The sequence below is a fragment of the Perognathus longimembris genome, chromosome 28 (assembly GCF_023159225.1).
Source record: "Perognathus longimembris pacificus isolate PPM17 chromosome 28, ASM2315922v1, whole genome shotgun sequence".
NCBI classification, from domain to species: domain Eukaryota; kingdom Metazoa; phylum Chordata; class Mammalia; order Rodentia; family Heteromyidae; genus Perognathus; species Perognathus longimembris.
In genome coordinates this window covers 103518760-103541277 of record NC_063188.1, presented here as the reverse complement: position 1 = coordinate 103541277, position 22518 = coordinate 103518760, and the positions used below count along the sequence as shown (strand labels likewise).

At 39.3% G+C, this 22518-nt stretch overlaps 1 protein-coding gene and 1 long non-coding RNA gene across 2 annotated transcripts in view; both read left to right on the top strand.

The window, feature by feature from the left end:
- Positions 1 to 22518, top strand: part of Nhs (NHS actin remodeling regulator) — a 321559-nt gene that overhangs the window by 40798 nt on the left and 258243 nt on the right. The gene's annotated exons all lie outside the window — the stretch shown is intronic.
- LOC125343928 lies at positions 12487 to 15884 on the top strand. Its single transcript, XR_007209386.1, has 2 exons — positions 12487 to 13157; positions 13189 to 15884. It is a non-coding gene; the product is annotated as an uncharacterized LOC125343928 (long non-coding RNA).

Below are 22518 nucleotides of genomic sequence, written 5' to 3'. Positions count from 1 at the left end.
TTCAATAACTCATCCACACATCAGTTCATCCTTCTTCAACCCATTTACCTACCCATCTATCCATTTATCTACCCCTCTACCTTTTATCCACTAGAGAGAAGCTGGTTTATAATGTCTGTACTTATCTTGGTATTGTAAATATAAGATTGAAAAAATAGTTCCTGTTCTCTTGAAGCTCTAAATCCAAGTGGGAGGCAGACTTAAATAAAGTCTTCATAAAGATTTTTGAACTTCCTGATAGAAACACATTCTTCAGTCTTACAATGGGATAATCACAGTAAATGTGTATTGGCATTCTTTAATAGTTATCATTTTAACAGACAATGCCAGTTTCTCCTTTAGCAACTGGATATTCTCTTCCTGTACTCTTCAGACTTCTTAGTTACAGTTATAACATTTTATAATGATCCTTAATTATATGCTTTTGAAATGAAAGTAAGAAATAGAGAGGCAGGTGTTACATGAAGTTAAGGGGCTACTGAAATGTAGGAATTAATTTGGGGTACAAACATGAGAATTTGCTGTTTTAGACATACTTGCTGTCTTTTTTTTTTTCAGTAACAGGAAACTAATGACTTTCATTTCTTGGGAGGGAGAGGGTAGGGGTGGTTTCTTAACTATGAAGGGCAATTGTTTAGATTTTTAAAGTAGCATTATTACTGTTATGAGCTGCCCCAGGCAGCCACATCAAAGACAGTCCTATGTGTGTTTGTGTGTGTATGTGCTGGACTGGACTGTGGAGTCAGACCTGATCTCTCAGGCCTGGATTTAATTTCATCTGAATGGGAAATAAGTTAGTGTGTCCCTTCTGGCTGAGTCATTACTTATTCTGCCCTGTTTCCTAATCATCAAGTCTGTATTTGTATTTTAATTAAGAAAGAAGACAACTGTGGGAGATGAAATTTGGATGAAAGCTGTGAATATTTACCACTTGAAAGAGAAGTCTAAAATAAACCTACCTGTTGAAAACCATAGTTTTAAACTTTTAGATGGTGGCTGATTGTTTCTTTTTTGTACTTTGTATTATTAATTACAGTTTTTCTTATTGAAAATGATATGTAACTGACATACATTAACAGGAACAAACCTGAAGTGTAAGGCTGGATACATTTAAAATTTTTAAATTTTATTGTAAAGATTATGGACAGAGAGATTACTATTACATAAGTCAGGTAATGAATACATTTCCTTTTGAAGTGTCACTCCCTTATTCTCTCCCAGTTTTTCCCCTCCCGACTTCCTCCCCCCCCCACAAGTTGTACAGTTAATTTCTAACATAATGTCCAGTGAATTTCACTGCTGAATTGGTTCACCCTTTGTCCCACCATTTCTATGCTTCTTCTTGCCCTCCCAAATCCGATAAGCTTATATACAAGACAAAGGACTGTATACATTTTTATGTTTGAATATACTCAAGTGATCACCAATCAGCTTCAGATATAGAATATTTACAGTTATCCAGAAAGTTCCTTTATGTTTGATTTTAGTCAATACTTATATTCTGCCTTCTGAACTTCATATAAACAGAATAATATAGTGGGTATCTTTTATGTTGGATTTTTTTGTGTGTGTCAGTTCTGGAGCTTGAACTCAGGGCCTGAGTGCTACCCCTGAGCTATTTTGCTCAAGGCTAGAACTCTACCACTTGAGCCACAGATCTACTGCTGGCTTTTTGGTGGTTAACTGGAGATAAGAATGTCACCGACTTCTTCTGCTCAGGCTGGCTTGGCACAGTGATCCTCACATCTCAGTCTCCTGAGTAGCTAGGATTACAGACGTGAGTCACTGGCATCCAGCCTATTTTAGATTCTATTGATCAATATTCTTCCTATGACATTCATCAATGCTTTTTTCTTATTTTAACTTGTACACAAAACATAAATGTTGTACATATTAATGGTGTACCATGTAATGTTGAAAGCACCTATGTATTGCATAAAGTTTAAATCAGGTTAAATGTGTTCAACTCCTCAAATATTCACACAATTCTTTTTGGTATAAACTTTCAAAAAATCCTTCCTTCTAGCTTTTGGACATAGTAGTATATCATTGTTATCTATAGGCACCATACTGTGAAGAGTTTCAGAATTTTTAAACCTATATCACTCAAACTTAGTATCCATCAATCAAACTTTTCCCATTTCCTTCCAGTCACTGTCTTCAACCTCTGATAATCACCATATTGCTCTCTACTTCTATGACATTGACACTTTAGATTCCACATATCACATCTATAATACAAAGCGTTCTTAAACTGTATTGTGTTTCATACCTTGACTAATTTGACTAGTATAATTTCTTTTTTAAAAATTACTTATTTATTGTCAAAGTGATGTACAGAGGGGTTACAGTTACATATGTTAGGCCATGGTAACATTGTGTGTGTGTGTGTATTTACTGCTCGGTCGGCTTGAACTCAGGGCCTGAGCACTGTCCCTGGCGTCTTATTTTATTTTTTTGCTCAAGGCTAGCACTCTACCACTTGAGCCACAGCGCCACTTCCGGCCTTTTCATATATGTGGTGCTGAGGAATCGAACCCAGGGCTTCATGTATACAAGGCGGCACTTACCCACTAGGCCATATTCCCAGCCCCACATTTCTCATACTGTTTGTTACCTCCTCCTTCATTCCCCCTCTCCCGTCCCCCCTTTCCTTCTCCCCCCATGAGTATAAATATCAAAAGATACTTAAAGATTCTATTCTTTTCCATTTATATTTGCTGGTTGCCTCTCTCCCCATGATTTAATTGAGGTCCATGTAGCTATTGAGAAGACAAATGGATGAATGTAAAAGTGGCAATTCTAGCTGAGAACACTAGTCCAGATATTCTGGAAGCTTAGGCCAGAGGATCTCTTGGACCCAAGAGTTTGATGCAAGCCTGGATTACATAGCAAGATCTCATCTTAAAATAGATAGATGATAGATAGATCAATAGATAGATAGATAGATAGATAGATAGATAGATAGATAGATAGATAGATATAAAACTGGCACAATTTTGAAGAGTGTGCTAGCAATCTGAACCCTCGGATGATTTTTGGATCTTTTGAAAATCCAAGAACTTTTTAAGACCACCACAGTTTGGAATTATTCCTTGGGATACACATAAAATTCCTATACTGTATTTAATTATGAGGTTTTGATCAGAGTTCCAACTGGCATTTGTAGCTGGGGTTTGATCAGAGGAGGTCCAGCCCCCAAATAGGAGAAAACCTGAATAATAAAAGCATAGTGGCAATAGCTTTTCATTTATTTATTTAAAATCTGCCTTGGTTTTAGAAGGGATTTAAGGTGGATTGCCATTATTGTACCTCATGTCTTCAGCACTGGCTTAAAATATCTACTGGAGTGGAGCTATAGAGAAGATCATCAGAAGATTACTCAAAAGAAGACTTGAGAAGGCATCTTCTCCTCCATCTAAGCTTCAAAAAGGACCTCCCCTAACCAGACAGTCCAGTGAAAGCATGAATTAATTAGAGACTTGGAACGGTTAGCATGAGAGTCTTGTCTGTCTTGCCTCTGGCCTTCTGTCTACTTGGCTACCTCCTGGTAGGAGCTTTTTGGCAGTTCTCATGTTGGAGATGAGATACCTTGGCAGGCATGAGTGGGCATCAAAGACACCAGGAAGAATCCAAGCCCAGTTTCTAGCAATTCTGTCTGTCATTGAGTTTTATGCTTGTGTTCAAAATATTCCATTTCTCCATCTGTAAAATGGAGATAATCCTTCTTCACCTTGCAGGGCTGTTGGAGGATTAATTAACTAATGTTCCTCAAGTGCTTTGAAGATGAAAAGGCTTGTGGAAGTGCTAAGTAGTTTTAAGGAAAGGCGGTGAGTGCTTTCTTGAAGTGCTTTTATTTTCTTCATTCTTTTTTGTCAGCAATTGTGTTTCTCTTGACTTTTATGTGTGTTTTATAGAGTAAAGTGCTAGCATGATGGGCAGGATGATACATTGATTGGTATAGAACAAAGACAGTGCTGCTTTATTTTATGCCTTGGTATTAATTTGGCTTATCAGTTGGCATGACTTCTAAAGGTCTTTGACTCAAAATGTTTCAATCATCAAGTTCTGGTGATTGTCCAAGGAGAACTTAATCTATTTTGGGATAGAGGAAGGAATGGGACTAAGAGAGGTCAAGCCAGAAGGTCTTGAGTTGAAGCCAAGAAAAGGAAGGATTTCACACAATGGTGGTCATTTTGTGAAATGTGAAAAATGAGAAGGACACAAAGGAGAGAGAAAAAATGCAGAGGAAAATCCTTGGTGCTCCCATTCCCAATTTTATAGAAGGTAAAGAACTTCCTTTGAGCCAGCAGTAGCTTACTTCTCCATGCTGTCATGACTTATGCTTAGGTCTTCCATGAGATGGATTTTTTTTCTTCCCAGCCTAGACTTAAAAGAGGGATTGCTTATGCATCCCCATGCTGTAAGGAAGGGTGGATTGATAGGCATTCTGATTGCAGCTCGCTAGCCATTTCATCCTTCAGGTTTGTGTGCTAGGTGGAGCTCACAATAAGGTGGCCAGATGCAGGGCTATGATGAGAAGCATGTTCGCTTTTGTAGTCTTCTCAGGTTCTTTTCTAGGCACGTTATTGTTTGTAATATGTATCCCTCTTGAGCCTGAAAGAGGAAAAGTAATAATAACAGGTTTACCCGATTGTTATTCTGCTTTAAAATTTAAAATTCTAAATCTTTTGAGAAGTTGTTCTGGTCATTGATTTTGAAAATCTTGCTTTAGAAAATAGATTTTCTCCTGAATTCTGAGGACGAACTATATTTCAGTAAATCAAGTTACTTTTGAGTTCCACAGGAGCTTCCCATGTTAATTCTTAGAGTGAATCTTTACTTAAGGTTAAATATCCTGTATATCCTATGCCTTATGGAAACTTATAACTAGTTGCATGTGGGGAGTGTGCACACACAGGAGTGAGGTTAAGTATCAATAGGTGACATGGCAGGATCTCTTTCCAAATGAGCCTCTGGAAAGGTTTATACTAGGTCATGTTGGTGGAGCTGCTCATAAGGTTAGGAAACAGGAGAAAGCAGACAGACTAGCTGTTTTAGGTCTTTCTCTTTAAATTGGGCCTGCTTATGATCTGTGTGATATTCATACCTCTCCATTTCTGAAACTGAGTTCCTTGATTTGCTTCTCTTCAAAGGCCTCTTGGCAACCTTCTGAGTTTATTCTGATCAGTGTCTGGTGAGTAGAGCTCAACTGTGATGGAGCTCTACCTGTCAAATTCATAGAAAATATCTGATACATATTCCAGCTGTTCCTTAAGCATGCTCCCCAAAGAGCTAGTTCCATTAGTTAGCTGTCAGAACAAGGTAATGGAGTTGTTCCAGACCCTCAGATGTCATCAGCCACCTTTGTTTATATACCAGTGTTTTCTCCATTAGCTGATCAATGTTTGGCAGAAAGAAAGGCTAAGAGCCTTCCCTGATGAGTTGCTGCCCCAGCCTTAGGATATCTTCTCAGCAAAAGAATATCAAGGTGGAATTTGAATCCTATGCTGCTAGGAAAGCAGTGCTTTGTTTCCCAGAACATTAAGATAAGGGTGTAGACTCTTGCTTTGGATCAATCCAATATCCTAAGATATAAGAACGATGGGCTATGGATCAAGTAATTTCTTTGAACTTTGATTCATATTGGGTCCCATGGACATGGAAAGTAGAATCTTTAAGACACAATGAATGGTATACTTAGGGGAAGGAGCTAAAAGCATAAACTAATGTACTACTTATTAAAATGAATACCAGGAAGTGGAAACATGTTTGTAGGGCAGGTAAAGGGGGGGGCAAAGGAATAGAGAGGAAGAGTAAGCAAATGTAGGCATTATAGCCAATGCACACGATATTAAAAAATGAACTATGAAACTTGAAGGTATGAACAGGAGGGGGAAAATGGGAGAGAACAAAGGAAGGGATGACATTGACTAAGAAGCATTGAACTCATAACCTGAGTTAAGGAATTGTAACCCCTTTGTACAATGACATCACCATCACCATCATCATCATTATATTCAGTGAGTGACCACAAGTCCTGCTTGAATTTTCCTCACAAATTCAGGTGCCACCAAAGTGTCTAAATAGACTTCTAGTCTAAATAGAAGTCTAAATAGACTGTCCAGTGATATGCTGGAATCAGCTCAGGAGAGCTGTTAGTGCAAACCTCTTCAGTTTGTGTTCAGTGACATCAGGTTGGTTAGCTTATCATCTGCTATGATGAAAGTATTTACACCACAGAAAATGGCATGTGGTGAAAACCTGCTCCCTACCACCTGAGTCAGGTATTAAATATTTGTAGGCACACATAGGAAGCGATCCATACCCGTAAGATCTCAGGGTCACTTATGGAGGCTCCTTAGCTTGAGAGGAGAAAGCCCATTTGCTGTAGCTTTATTGTGTATACCTGTTGTCACAGGCAGGCTGCCCCTAATTTACTGAACTTAGCCTGAGATAGAATCGTGAGGAAGGCTGTCTGGCAGATGATTATCAAGCAGGGTGATGATACTTTGTTTTGCTGCTAAGCTATATGACTGGTTATTTTACTTCTCTAGTCCTCAGCTTCCTTTTCACTATAATAAAAGTCATTTATATCATTAGGTAGAACCATTCCTTTTAGCTCTGGCATGTCTACAATTTGATGTGTGCTTGCTTATAGGGAAATGCTATTTGTTTCAAAAATAGGACTCTTCAAAGTGTGTATGCATATTATTGACAGTGACCAACTCAAGTCTTGCATTTTCTTTGTGGATCTTGGGCTCCTAGTAATTTCCACCTCTTTCTGGACTTTTACCTCCAGCATAAATGAATGGAGGCATCTCCAAATAAGAAACATAATTAATTAGCTCCTTTCATCTGGAGGTGTCAACACACTAAAAAGGCAGCAATCAGGACTCAGAGTTGTTCTCCAACAATGGCTGCATGAATGTGCTTGTTTTACAAGTAGTCTATCCTGGTGGTGGACAGAGAAGCCAGAATTACTGACTTATCTCTTGATCAAAAAAAAAAAAAGACTACCTCTGAGTGTTAAAGAACTTAAAGCTTTGAGATTAGTATGTGGTATATAGCCCATATTACTCGGCACACTTGATACAGCTAATTTAGTGACAGAATTTTGTGTATTGTGTATTTTCCATCTCTCTGAAGTGGAAATTAACCTGAATAACTTTTTGCTAGCTCAGAAGATTTAGGGATACATATTTATTTATTTATTTTTAAATAGATGCTTTTGAATTTATTTTTTTTCATTTTCTCTTTTTTATTGTCAAAGTGATATACAGAGGGGTTACAGTTTCATACGTTAGACCTTGGGTACATTTCTTGTAGTTTGTTACCTCCTCCTTCATTCCCCCCTCTTCCCTCCCCTTTCCTTCTTCCCCCATGAGTTGTTCAGTTGGTTTACACCAAATGGTTTTAGAAGTATTGCTTTTGGAGTCATTTGTCTTTTTATCCTTTGTCTCTCGATTTTGATGTGCCCTTTCACTTCCCTAGTTCTAATACCAGTATATACAGTATCCAGTGTATTCAGATGAGATACAGTGATAGCGCAAGTACAACCACAGGAAGGGGATACAAGAGGATCATCAAGAAAAGAAGCTACGGTTTCACATGGCATGTTGAAAGTAATTACAACAGTGTTATAACACTCATTTCCATAACATGGAGTTCATTTCACTTAGCATCTTATGCGTTCATAGGGGCATAGCTGTTAGGCTCTTGTGATCCTCTGCTGTGACTAGCCTAAACCTGTGCTAATTATTCCCGAATGGGGCAATATCATTTGGGATACATATTTAAATAAAGGTTTCTCTCTTAAATTCTTGAGAAGAAAAGCCACATAGGTTTGTATTGGGGGATGTGAATACACTTAACGAAATGTGGAAGAGACCAAATCCAACGTTATGAGATGCCTAGAAGGAAGGAGGAGCTGACAGGGAGTGGAACAAATTTGGGAGCAAATTTGTGATTTTTTTCCTTAGTTTATTTATTTGTTTTGCCAATCCTGGGCCTTGCACTCAGGGCCTGAGCAATGTCCCTGGCTTCCTTTTACTCAAGGCTAGCACTCTACCACTTGTGCCACAGCGCCACTTTTGGCTTTTTCTGTTTATGTATGTGGTGCTGAGGAATGGAACCCAGGGCTTCATGCATGCTAGGCAAGCACTCCACTGCTTAGCCGCATTCCCAGCCCCCCTTAGTCTTGCCAAGATGCATTGATCCATATTTTTGCACCAGCAGAAGTACATGTCCATAGACCCTCTTGGTCCACATACGCACATTGACTTGTGGTAACTCATGCCGTGTGTTATTATAAGTGTGCTTATGAGGCCATTTACTCTTTAAAAAAATAGTAAAGGTTATGTACAGAGGGTTTACAGTTACATAAGTAGGATAATGAATACATTTCTTTTTTGAATAATGTTACCCCCTCCCTCATTTTCTCCCGTTTCTCCACTGACCCCCACAAATTGTAAGTTCATTTCCAACATAGTGTCTAGTGAGTATCTATGTTGCATTGGTTAACCCTTTGTCTCACTATTTCTGTGATTCCCCTTCCCTTCCCCAAATCCGATAAACTTATATACAAGATGAAAGGTACAAAAATCAAAACCAATAAATAAGTACTTTGTTGACTGTTTACAGAATTGGTTACCAGTCCCTGCCAGTAATCTAGGTTGGTTGGCTGTTGCTGGAAGTTTGGGCTGTTAGGTCTGCCACCAAGTATACAAGCTATATGAAGAATTATCAAAGAAGTAAATTTCGTTGGAATTGAAATTAAGAGAAAAAGACAGTTCTTTCCTGAACAGACAATAAAGTGTGGTACAAAGTTCATGGCTACAGATTGTCAATTGAAGTCCTAATCAAAGATCCATCAACTTTCTTGTTGAAATATTCATATAAATATTCTATTTAAAATAGTGTCCCCTTTCCTTTTTATATTTGATATCTGAATCATTAAACCATACATTTAATTTATTGCCAAAATATATTTGCCAGTAGATTATATATTCTCATTCTGTAAGACGTGATGCATGGGCCAGCAACATCAGATCCCCTGGGAGCTTGTTAGAAATGCACAACACTGGGACCTTCCCCATCCATACTAAATCAAAGTACTTTAATAAGGTCCCCAGGTGATTAAGGTATGTATTAAAGTATAAGAAGCACTGATGTTGATCACACATATATGTCTTGAGTATGTCTTCATTCAATCATTTCAATTTATGGAAAAAGTATTAGGTCAGGTTATCAGAATACATTTCTTATTGTCACACCATCAACCAAACCAGACTTGTCTTTAGTAAGTATAAAGAACTGACTACTTGGAGACAAGTGAATGTGAAAATGTGTATGCTTGGCCAATCCTCTCCTTTCTGAATTCTAATGCATCAGTTGATTAGATACATAAGTCCCAAAACTGTGCTGTGAATTTCTTCCCAGAATAAAATACATAACTGTATCTTTTTGTGTTTCTACTGATCCTGGGGCTTGGACTCAGGGACAGGAGCCTGTCCCTGAGCTTCCTTTTGCTCTAGCACTCTACCAATTGAGCCACAGTGCCACTTTCAGCTTTTTATGAATTGAACTATTTATTGGGGATAATGTGAGGGTCCCATGGACTTTTCTACCTCAGATCTCAACCTCCTGAGTAGCTTGGATTACAGGCATGAGCCATCAAGCACCTGAAAAAACCGTTGCTTTTAATATTAATATCTTTATTGAAGTTTTCTTTCCTTTACTCCTGTGATTCTCCCTCTGACTGATACTATCTTAAATGATCACTTTGAAATGTAGGAGCTTTTTTTTCTCATTGGGATGAAGCACTTTGGTAAGACCTGAAAATAGATGGGCAATATCCTCTTTTTAAACTGAAGATGAAAGTAGGGCTGTGTCTAGAGACTATGGAGAAGTAGAGCTGGCAGGTAATATTTTTCTCAATCATGGAAACAGAAGATCTGGAAATGTAATCTTTTAAAATTGTTTATATGCCCATATATTACTAGAAAGTCTTTGGGGGACCAAGTGGTATATGAGTAAAAATGTTGACAAGTATGTGTATATTTGTTGTATGTCAGTTTGCCTGTTTAAACAAAAGATGGTAAGCCTTAATTCACTACAACCAAAGATTCTGCCTGTTCCCTCAACTGCTTTTTAATTCTAACTTCAACTAAATGTATCAAATATTTATTTAATGCCTATGGTACATTAAGTACTATTACAGACATTGAGGAGATAGAAGTGACCACTGTAGACATCAGAGATTAACTACGATTACTAACCAAGATGCATACATATGTGAAATTCTACAGAGATTTTCATAGAACTCCAAAAGAAAGAGTGGTGAGCAACTCTCAATATTACCCTGGGCAAGCAGTCTCCTTATTAGGGACAAGGTTCCTAAAGAAAGGATAATGAAGTCTGTTAAAGAAAAGATGCATCTGCTTGTTTGTGTTTGAGTGTACTTGTGTGTGTGTGTGCGCATGTATGTGTGTGTGTGCACGTGTGCATGCACACCTCTGTGTATCTTGCAGATCAAACCATTGCAGACCTGCAGTGTTACGAAGGGCTTTAATGTTTAATTCTTTTTGATTTGGTCCATGGAAACATCAAATATTTCTGCAGGCAATTCCAAGATATCTCAGGACTCTTGCTGAGAATCAAAATCCAGTAAGGCCTTCAGAGTGATTGGAGAAGGGAAATTTTATTGGTATTTTTGACCAGTCTTGTAATTTCATTCTCTTTTTTAGTCTGACACACTCAAGCATACAGTCTTTTATTGCCCAATTAAGTATATATCCTGACAATCAAAAAAGATTTAAGAGGAAAAAAATCAGCAAATGTTTGATGGAAGAGAAACAGAGCCATTATAAGACCCTGTGGCCAGTCCTGCAGTGGGGAACAATTCCAAGATCCATACACTAGAAATGATGCAGAGAGATTCTGTTCTCCTCTTTAAGCTGTGACCATGGTAAATCATTGACTCTGATCCTGAGGTCAGGTTATTGCGGAATTGTAATTACCTTAATAACTGTATAATGACACTGTCAGTTTTTAATCTAAAGTAAGATCGTAGTGAGTCTTTGCTGTGAGAGTATATTTCAGATGGTATTACAGAATTCCTCATTATTGCTGTTTGGGGATCCATGAGCCCAGCCCCTTCCCCCAGTCCTGTCCCTGCAGTTTGGGCTATAGCACTTACATCTTCGTCCTCTGTCTGCTTAACTGGATTGAAAGCTGAGAAACTCATGGGAGAGGCTCAGAAATATCAAATAAGGGGGAGGGCTGGACATTACTGAATTTGCAAAGTCCTTTGCTGTCACTTCCAGGTCCTTTATTCTCTCTCTCTCTCGTTTAATTTGGTAATATTACATTTTGATATCATTTCAAACTTCCAGTAAATTCATAAGAATAATACAAAGAACCCTTTTATGACACTGTCCATTTATAACATTGATATTTCTCAAGAGTACAGGCCAGTAACTTTGTCTAATTCTTACTTTGAATTTGCTTCATGTTTTCTCATGATTAGATTTAAGTTGTACACATGTCTTTTCATCCTTCTTTTTCCTTTTATTCTCCTCCTCCTTTTGTTTATGGAGTGGGAAACCTTTATTGAGTGAAGAGCTTATTTTTAAAAAACATTTAAATATAACTGCCTTACTGAGACACAAATTGCCCATTTAAAGTGTATAGTTGAGTGTTCTTTAGTGTACTCACAAAACAGTACAGCCATCAGTAAATCAATTTTAGAAAATTTTCATCATCTCAAAAGCAAATCACTGGTTTACTTTTGTCACTCTATGGTACCTATTTTGGATATTTTATATAAATGGAATTATCAAACTATTTTCCTTGCCATGATATTTTCAAAGTTCATCTATATTGTAACATATCAGTAATTTATTTTCTTTTTATGAGTGAACAGTATTATCCTATATGGATATGCTCCTATTTCATTTAATTCATCAGTCTACTGTTAGATATTTGGGCTGTGTTCATTATTTTGGCTATTATAAATGCTACTGTGAACATTTGTGTAGAAAATTTTGTGTGAATCTGTGTTTTCATTTATGGTATCACTAGATTATGTAGAAACTCCATGTTTAACCTTTGGAGAAACAAATTCTTTTTTCCTTTTTTTTCTTCCATTTCCTTTCCCTTCCCTTCCCTTCCCTTGTCCTTTCTTCTTGTCTCTCTCTCTCTCTCTCTCTCTCTCTCTCTCTCTCTCTCTCTCTCTCTGTGTGTGTGTTTCTGTCCTTGTCTTTCTTTCTCTTTCTTTCTTTCTTTCTCTTTCTTTCTTTCTTTCTTTCTTTCTTTCTTTCTTTCTTTCTTTCTTTCTTTCTTTCTTTCTTTCATGCAAGCCCTGGGGCTTGAATTCAGGGCTTGGGCACTGTCCCTGAGCTCTTTCTTTTGCTCAAGACTAGTGTTCTATCACTTGAGCCACAGCTCCACTTTTGGCTTTTGTGGGGTCAATTGGAGATAACAATCTCACAGACTTTCCTGCTCAGGCTAGCTTTGCACTGTGATCCTCAGATCTCAACCTCCTGTGTTAGCTAGGGTTACAGGTTTGAGCCACTGGTGCCTGGCTTAAGTTGTATATTTAAGTTCTGGCTTTGTCCCCTGAGCTGTCAAGGTGGAAAAGGCAGGAGGAATAAGTTCCCAGGTGGGTGGACATTATTGGTTATTAGCAGTGTCTAGCCTGGTAGTGTTTTTTTTTTATGGTGCAAGTAGCTCATCTTTAGCCCTCATTGGACTCATTTTTCCAAGACTAGTGGCCTTTCTGGATCTGTGACCCTGTCCAGAATTGGGATTTTTAAAAAATCTTTGTCCCTTTTGGAGGGATATCTATGAAACATAACCACTCCCTAGAATGTTTAGGGGGACTCTCAGCCCTGTATCTGTGGGGAACACAAACCAGCTGTTCAGCTAAGTTAGCTGCTGGCTCATCTGGAGCTGCCTCTTGTAGTTCCCCCCCAAGTTATAGCCTTGTGGTTGCCAGCCCCCTTTAATTGGGTCCTTCATTTCGGAGTCTGTTATTTGCATCATGTCTCATTGTGACTGGAGGGCTATACTTTTTCCTAAACTCAACGGTTCAGTAAGATGTATGATGGAATCCAATGATTCATCTGTCCCATGAATAATAGAAGTGTGTGTGTGTGAGTGTGAGTGTGTAAGTGTGTGTGTAAGTGGCAGGGAGGGCCATGACATACTGGAAGGAAATTACCTTTAAATAGGATCTTGAATTGAATATTAGATCAGGCTGTGGGAACAAAATAAAACAAAAGAAAAATACCCTCCACTTTTCCCATTTAACCCCTTCCCAGGAGCATTAACTACAAAAATGACCAAAGGGTCTTCTTCAGTGCACTAGCAACTATAAATGGTGTACTGGTATGGATTTCTATGACACTAATAATGTCAACTGACCGTAACTAGTTATATTCTAGGAAAAATGGGCCAATTGTCTTCTGCTTTTTGATCCTACCTAAACTTGGGATAGAATGCCACTTTTGACTTAGGTCACCAATAACTTTAGACTCCAAACTGTGATTTTTAAATTTTCATCCTCTGTTCAGTGTTGACTTCCATCATGGCAAAAACAAGGATTGAAATCCCCATCCCAGAATTCAAGATTATTTATGATTTCGGTTGCAATGGCTTAAAGATGAGGGCCAGGAAGCTAGACTACTCAGGGATAATCCTCACTCTGTGTAATCCTGGACAAGTCACTTCACCTCTTTGAGCCTTAGCATTCTCATCAATAAGATGAGAATAATAATAATAATATCATCTACCCCATGTGGTTGTTGGGAGGGTTGAATAGGTTTACAGATGCAATGCACTACACAGTTGCTCACTTAGCGAACCAGATTTGCTGTTAATATTAATTTTTATTCCATTTTCTTTACTCCTGGCTATTGTTCTAGCTCAAATATCCCTACATTTATGAAGCTATGTCTATGTGTCTGTCTTGCTCACTAGTGTGTGCACAGTACCAGACACTGTGCCTGTCATACACTAGATGCTTCATAAATATTTGTAAAATGATTGAATGAGTAAATATATTTTCCCATTTAGGACTTTTTCAAAACTTTGGTATTACTTTGTATCTACTGTCTTTCATGGACTTAACCACATTTAACTTTTATTGGAGTTAATTGTGCTTTCAACCAAACTATCTTATCCAGATGGTCAGCCCTTGAAGAGTAGCACCTGGGTCAATTGTTTTGTATTTCCTGTGAGGTCGTGCATGGAGGGCAATAAATATTTTGTAAATAATTAATCCCCATTGGAATTTGTGGTCTTAAGCCATTAAGTTGCTGCTTTTTTTTCTAGAAGCAGAGATACAAATGTGCAAAGACTATCCTTGCAACAACCTCACATCCTGTTGCTTGCTTTCTTTTATTTCTTTAATTTTTTTTATTGTAAAGTTAATAGGGTTACAGTTACATAAGTCAGGTAAATGAGTACATTTCTTTTGAACAGTGTTACCTCTTCCCTCATCTTCTCCCAGTTTTTCCCTCCCGACACAAGTTGTATAGTTCATTTCCATCATAGAGTCTAGTGAGTATCACTACTGAATTAGTTCACCCCTTTGTCCCACCATTTTCATGCTTCCCTTTATCCTCCCCTAGTCAGAAAAACTTACATACAAAAGGTTCAGAAATCGCAAACAGCAACAAAGGGGGAAAACCAGAAAAAACAACAACACACACACACACACACACACACACGCACACACACACACACACACACAAAACAACTCTTGTTCGCATTTCTTGGAGTTCATTTCGATAAAGGAAGTGATAGAAGGAAAAGTGGAAGAGGTGGCCTAAAGTGGGAATGGGTGTTTTGTGATAAAAATACAAGTTCGGTTCAAAGAACAGATCGGTGTTAAAAGTTTTAGTCGAGTTTAACAATTACTGAAAATGTATAGGTTCCAATCTGTTTGGAACTCATGCAAATGTAGCTTATGTTTTTTGTTGTTGTTGTTTTGTAAAATCTTTGACATGAAACTCCTTGACTCTATCTGAAAAATAATAAGATTATTGGGGGACTAAGCTAATCATTTGCTGTGCTCCTTAGGCCCATGTATTGGAAAGCAGTGGCTCTAGTGAGCAACCAAGGCCTGCACCTCATTGGCTATGGCCGGTTAGAGAGAATGAGAGATCACTTGAGTAGTGGTCCAATATGAGAGCAAATTTGGTCCACAAGTGAGTCAGGCTCCTTCCTAGATGCCCAAAAGAAAGGAAGCAGGTGCCAATTGGCACCTGAAGAAAGCTCCCTGTTTTATTTAGGATCAGGAAACACATGGTTGAGCTGGGAAGTAGAAAGTGAACGATATTGTCACCATTTACACATAGAGGAAAAACCATGTGCCTCAAAACAGATCTAATGGCATAGGTTGGGGCGATTTTCCCCCCTCACTTTGATCTTTGATTATTATCTTTTTCATGTAGCCTGAATTTGGCAAATTGGTGCAATTAAAAATACATTTTTCATGGTAAGCTAAATGCTATTGCACTCCCCCAAGCCTCAATGGCTTAACTCAATACATGTTTATTTCTCACTTAAACCACAGTTCAATGTGGGCTGGTAGTAGTGGAAAAGGGTGTTGTCTTGCTCCTGTCATTCAAGGACCCAGGCCCCTTACATCTTGCAGCTCCACCTTTCTTCAGGACTTAGTCCAGGAAGGACAAGTGGAAGGTGGGAGAATGAGAAGGTGATTTGCATGGACCAGACTCCCAACTACATTCTGCTGTCCAGATGGCTTCACCTAGTCACAGAGAAGCTGGGAGATGTAGTCTATCAATGTACCCAGAGAAAAGTCAAATGATCTTGTCAAAAAATGGATCAATCTCTGGTCCCGTCATCCCCCCCCCCCCATAAAGATAAAAAATAAACCAAGAAAACAGGAAACTTCCCTTTTAGTTGTCATATGGAGAAGCAAGATATTTTAAAGTGGTCTGGAAAATGATTGCCTTAAAAATTACTACATGTATGTTATGGGTAAGGGCCGAGAACCAAATACATCAAGAGCATTTACTGGAACAGTTTTTAATTAAGCATCTACCCTGAGTCAGACAATATTGGATGTGGGGACCATGATAGCAAGAAGTAAAAGAAACAGTGCAGCTAGTGTCTCTTAGCAGGTGGAATTCAATGAACACATTCCATACTCTATGAAGACATGAGGGCCTACAGAGGTGCTATGGAAGCTCATGACAAGAGACTTAGGCCAATCTGGGAGAGCCAGAGAAGCTTCTAGAAAGAAATGACTTTTATACCAACACCCAAAAAGCTTAAAAAGAGTTGTCTAGTGAAGAAAGGCAGGGCAGTGGAAAAGTGTGTGTCAGGCAGAGACACTGTAGTTTTCAACTTTGATTGCACTTTGGAGCAACCTAGGATAATTTTGGCTAATTAACTTGGAATTGTTAGTGGGGTGTGTGTGTGTGTGTGTGTGTGTGTGTGTGTGTGTGTGTGTGTGTGTGTGTGTGTGGAGTGAGCAGAGTAGATCTAAGCATTAAATGAAACATCCCAGGTGATTCTAATGTGCAGCCATAGTCAAAAGTCATTAGTGTGGCAGGTTCAAAGAGAGGCCAAGAGGAGGAGAACACTCACCCGGGACTGTGGAGGCCTGAAGGGCGCTGAAAGGGACCAGGGAGGAGGGAGAGAATGTTTATTTGAGGAGGAATCACTTGCCAGGTTCTATTTCTTCTGTGTGCTGTACACAATCATTTCTCTCCAGAGCTCTCAGCCTGGTTGGGCACATGGTCTAATTACCTCCCCATCTGCCTTTAATAGTTTGGGAGAGGCCAGGGCAAGAGTCAAGATAGGCTAAGTAAAAACCTGCCTTTTTCTGTGGTTTCCTAAGCTGAGAAAGACCAAAGTACAAACCCTGCTTAACGGCTGTTGTCTGCCTTTTCCTGGGGCTGGGCAAGTTGCAATGTCTGAATTGTTAGCTTGTGGCCCACTAAGCTAGTGAGGGGAATTAAAAGAATCTACTGAGAACAGCAACTACTCTGTGTGTTCGAGTCAACAAACACGAAGCCTTTGGGGTGAGAGTTACGCTTGGGATGGGCTTATTAGGTAGAAGGCTTATAGAGTATTAGCTCCAAAGAGATTTCTACATTACCCTTCCAAGCTCCCACTTTTATAGGATGTTCTATAGAAAAATGCAAGAATAAATGGACCTCAAGAACAGATGGAAGCTAAAGATTGGGGAAGCAAAAGTTTAATGTTTCCACCTTCTTCAAGTCTTCTTGTGTGCCTTTAACCCCAAGTAAACATTGTAGATTTTCTTGACCTTGTAAATTTGTTAATCTTAAAAAAAGGATTAGGAAAAAAATTCCTTACCTTCCTGTCTCTCTTAATCTCAGTTCAGGAAAGAGTGAGCTGGAAAGAGGTAATAAATAAGCAACTGCTTTCTTTTTTGAAAGTCATTAATAACCAATCTGAAGAGGGCCATATCTAACCTTTGCTCAGTAGCTGCTGTTGGCAGTTTTTCAAAGCCAGACAAAGATTTCTCTGAATGAAAGTCGATGGGAACATCACAGCTGCTTGTTTAGAAAAGAAGGGAGGATTTGGAGACCTCAAGGAATTTTCTCCCTTGTTTATACCTCTGCGGGACTGGACAGTTCTTGTGTTCGATGTGAGCCCCATCCCAAGAAAGCCAGGACCTCAGTAACTCCCCTTCAAGCCCCTCCCAACTCGGAACTCTTTGCTATTTGACTTACACCCTAATTTCCTGGAAATATGTGATCTCTCCCACTCAGCATTGTAAAAGCAAGCCATAGTGATGTGTAGAAAGCAGGCCTTGGAGGGCTGTGAGCCTCTTCCTGAACCATTAACCTTGCTTCTCTGTGCTGGTGTGTGCTCAGCACATACCACTCATTATCTCAACTCATCCTTGCAATACCTCTTTCCAGAGATGAGGGGACTGAGGCTCAGAGAGTTAGACAACTCCCTCAGGTCAGTTAGCCACTATGGTATAATTCCTGATCTTTATGAAGCAGTTTTTGTGTGCCAGGGATTGTTCTAAGAATCATTCGTAAAGACCTGTTTAAATCATCATCATATCCCAATGACATTAGGTACCATTATCATCTCAACATTGTAGATGAGAAATTGAGACACTGAGAAGATGAGAGTGTTTACAGCATTATGCCCTAAGCTTTTAGGCACTTGAGATTTTCCATCTATTTAATGTAGGCTTGTCTTTCCCTGTCCTGTGTCATGATGCCCCTTTTTTTGCTTCCCTCCCTCCTTCTCCCTCCATTATCTTCCCTTCCCTTCCCTTTTTCTTTCCTTCCTTCCTTCCTTCCTCCCTCCCTTCCTTCCTTCCTTCCTTCCTTCCTTCCTTCCTTCCTTCCTTCCTTCCTTCCTTCCTTCCTTCCTTCCTTCCTTCCTTCCTTCCTTCCTTCCTTCCCACCTTCCTTCTTGTGTTTACCAGTCAGTATGGGAAGGAGATGGTCTCTGTCCCATGCCATGAGAACTTAAGAATGTACAGCACAGGAAAAACAGAATGGTCACAATGACAATGAGCATGTGTAGTTAAATGCCCAAATGAGAGCATGTCATGGAGATGAGCTAAGGACGATCTGGGTGAGGCTTGAAGAAAGCACTGTAGATTTAATCAGTGAATTTCAACTCAGTGAAGCCAGTGGTTAAATGTGCACCAGAATCATCCAGACATTGAACACTTGCATAGAATGATGCAAGGCCCTGGGTTCAATCCTCAACCCTGAAAATAAAAATAAAGATCACATGGAGGGGTTGTTAAACACAGATTGCTAGACTCCTACTCACCCTCCAAGTTTCTGACTCAGTAGCTCTGGAATAACACTGAGAATTTATATTACTAACAAGCTTAGGGACCAAACTTGGAAAATTATTGACTTAATAGGTAAAGGTTTTAAAAGTGCCAAGAAAAAGTACAGGCGTGTGATCTGTGTTTTTTACAGGGTAGGTTAAATGTCACAACAAACAAATCCTGGTAACATGACACAATAAAATGTTATTTCTTGTTCATGTTGTAGTCCATTGTGAGTAGGTAGGCAAATACCCTGCTCCATGCATACATACATTATGAGTCTACCTCTTGAAGTCTTCCCTCTGTTGGGATGTGAGAACATTGCCAGCTGATAGGGGGCGAGAGAATGGAGGATTTTGCCAAAGGTTTTCTTTTCTTTTTTGGTATGTGTGTGTAGGAGTCAGGCTTAAGGCAAAACAGAGTTTCTGGCCATTGGGCAGAACACAGTTACATGGACATGATCATTTGTAAGGGAGCCTGGAAAATATGTCCTGGTATTTTCCTAAGGAGAAAAAGAAAACAGACATGGAAGCTTTTACTACCATCTGAGGATCCATGTGGAACATGGTTTGACTTGAAAAAGCACTTGTGTTGTGAGGAAAAATTGCTTCCTAGTCTCCCAAGGAAATTTGCTGTGCACAATTCAGGTGATTATTTAAAATCATTATAGGGTATACCTGTAGAGTGGGGAAATAACTAGATTTAGGCCCAGACATTTTTTAATCAAGAGGAAGATAGCTGACGAAAGGTACATAACACCTCAGTACCTGTTTTTCTCCACAGAAACTGAGATAAAATATAAAAATCACTAGCCTCATGCCAAGTATATAAAAAAGAGTGTAGTCATTTCTGTGTTCTCTGTACTCATATAGTCAGACAAAGCTAAGCTTGTGTTGTATAGGGAGCACCTTGATATGGACAGTTGTAGGGCTCAATTTTCAGGTGGCACACGTACAACCCTGATCTCAGTAGTCGCATGACACCAGAAGAAATCAGATCAAGCCAGTAAGGACCCATACCCGCAAACGTATGAAATACTTGTCTCTGGTATAACAACTCGAATCAACATTTCCTAACTTGGGTAACTTTAGCTTTTGTGCCTCAGTTCAGTCATTTTTAAAAGGGGGCTAATAATAATATCTACATCATAGGTTGTTGTGATAATGGAATACACAAAAGCCAAGGATTATACCAGGAATTTCCTGGTGACATGTAGTATTCCACCATTGCTTTCTCTTGGCATTAGTATCTGAGGCTAATATTGATGGGATACCTTTTTGGTTCTCTAAAATTGTATTTATTTTTAAAATTAGCTTTAAGTGTTTGTACAAAGGGGTTTCAATTCCACAGGGCCAGTTTATGAGTCTGATTCTTCTTGATCAATCACATCCCTTAATGATTCTGGGGCCCCTCCACTGTCAGTGTACATGAAGGCAATCTGAGGAATACACAGGCTTTGCCTGTCTATGTATTTGATAGGTGGCTCACCACAGAGTAAATCTAGCAGCAGAGATCAAATCGTCTGGGGTCCACGATGGCAGCAGCAATCCCACTGACCCCTCCCTCCCCACCCCAAATCAGCACACATTTCTTTCATTCTACCTTGTTATTTGCTCCCTTTATGTCTGGGCCCTTTAAAAGCCTTTCCCTCTCCCTCATTCAAATGATGCAATTGTGGATGATTGAAACCACGTTTTTATATGTGTCAAAATCAGTTCAGCCCTTAGAAAGAAATCATAATATAAATTGGATCATATATCCTAAGTGGATACCACCAGCTAATTCATTTGTTAGACTGTTCAGCTACACAGGATTGAGTGTTTACTCTTAAGCAGTTACATGTGGGTCTCATTAATGCACACACCCTGGTATGGTTTGGCCTAGTATCTTGTCAACTAAGTGAGCATATAGAAAGCCCTTGAAAACCACCAAACTGCAGGGAGCCATTACTTCCTGAACCAAATCACCCTCTCTAGTGGTTGATGGGGTGGGGCTGGGGGAGCTGGCTGGCTTTCTATGACTTGATGTTCCAAAAACTTGATGTCTTGCCCTTTGAGTGGCCTTTCTCTAAAGCTGAAGAAGTCAAAAAGCAGGCCTGCACATTTGCTTTCATTTAAAGGTGATAGAGATTTGGAATCTTGTTGTGTGAAAGTGCACATAAGGGAAGAAAAAACAAAGTCCGTTTTAGAATGTCTCTGCTCTTTATCAATATACACAGTCCCTGTAAGCCTTAGTTAGATGATAGTCTATTTGCCCTTTAGTCCAGATATGAATCAAGAGCCCAAAGCACTAACAGTATATTCTCAGGCCCCACCCTAGTCCTCCTGAATCAGAATCTGATTTTTTATGTGCAATGCGTACGAATTAAAGTTTAAAGAGTTCTGGTCTAAACTATTTGTTCTCGGCTCTCGCTACACATTGGATATAGCTGAGAAGGAAAGGAGGGTGGCTTTGTTTGGTTGGGTGCTGGCAATTGAACACAGGGCCTCTCCTGTGGTATGTAAGTGCTCTACCACTAAACTGTACTCCCAGCTTGCCAGCTGGAGGGTTTTGAGAAAAAAGGCTGATGCCATCCCATGCCTCAGTATCACAATAGATTGCACATTAGACTTCTAAAACATGCTGGTGCCTGCCTCCCACGCCTAGATATTCAGAAGAAACTGCTATAAAGTGTGCCTGGGTATTACATCAGAATTTTTTGTGACAGTCCTAGGACTTGAACTCAGAGCCTGGGGGGTAATCCCTGAGCCTTTTTGCTCAAGGCTACTGCTCTACCACTTGAGCCACAGCACCAGTTCTGGCTTTTTGGTGGTTCACTGGAGATAAGAGTCTCACAGACTTTCCTGCCCAGCCTGGCTTTGAACCTTGATCCTCAGACCTCTTCCTCCTGAATAGCTAAGATTACAGGCATGAGTCACCGATGCCTGGATTATATCAGAGTAAAAAAAAAAAAAAAAAAACTCCCCAATTCTAATATGAACTCTACCATCACCATATTTTTTCTTTTATTCTTAACTTTGCATTTTCCATTTTCCCATCTCCTTTAGAGTTTCCTTGGTCCCATGTGTGAGTACTAGGGTTTTGGTGCTCCAAAGGGTTTGGGGACATTTATACATTATTTTCTAGAAGAACTGTTTTTGTTGGCTATCCTTGTGCTATTATTGCAGCACTGCAGAAAGAACATCATTTATTTATGCTTTTTTATCCCCATCTTATAAATGTTTTGGTATTACCAGACCATGGGAGCTGAACTATGGGAAAGAAAGTTTCCTTTCTTCTTGTTCTGGAAACCAGTCTATGTAGTACCGATGAAATTTCAGCTGTGTGTTATTGGCAGCACTGGAGTAGAGCAGAACACTAAGCATTTCCTTTGGCTATCAGATTGTCTTATTTTCCCATTTCTTATTTGGTGTGTATCTTTTATAACAGGCAGGGTGAAAGTGTATAACTTTTTTTGGTTGTTAGTCATGGGACTTGAACTCAGGGCCTGGGCACTGTCCTTGAGCTTTTCTGCCAGCACTTTACCACTTTGAGCCACAGCTCCGCTTCTGGTTTTCTGATGGTTAATTGGAGATAAGAGTCTCATGAACTTTCCCACAGAGACTGACTTCAGATCAAGACCCTCAGATCTCCACTTCCTGAGTAGGTAGGATTACAGGTGTGAGCCAGTGCCCTGCTAGAGGTGTATATCTTTTATAATAGGA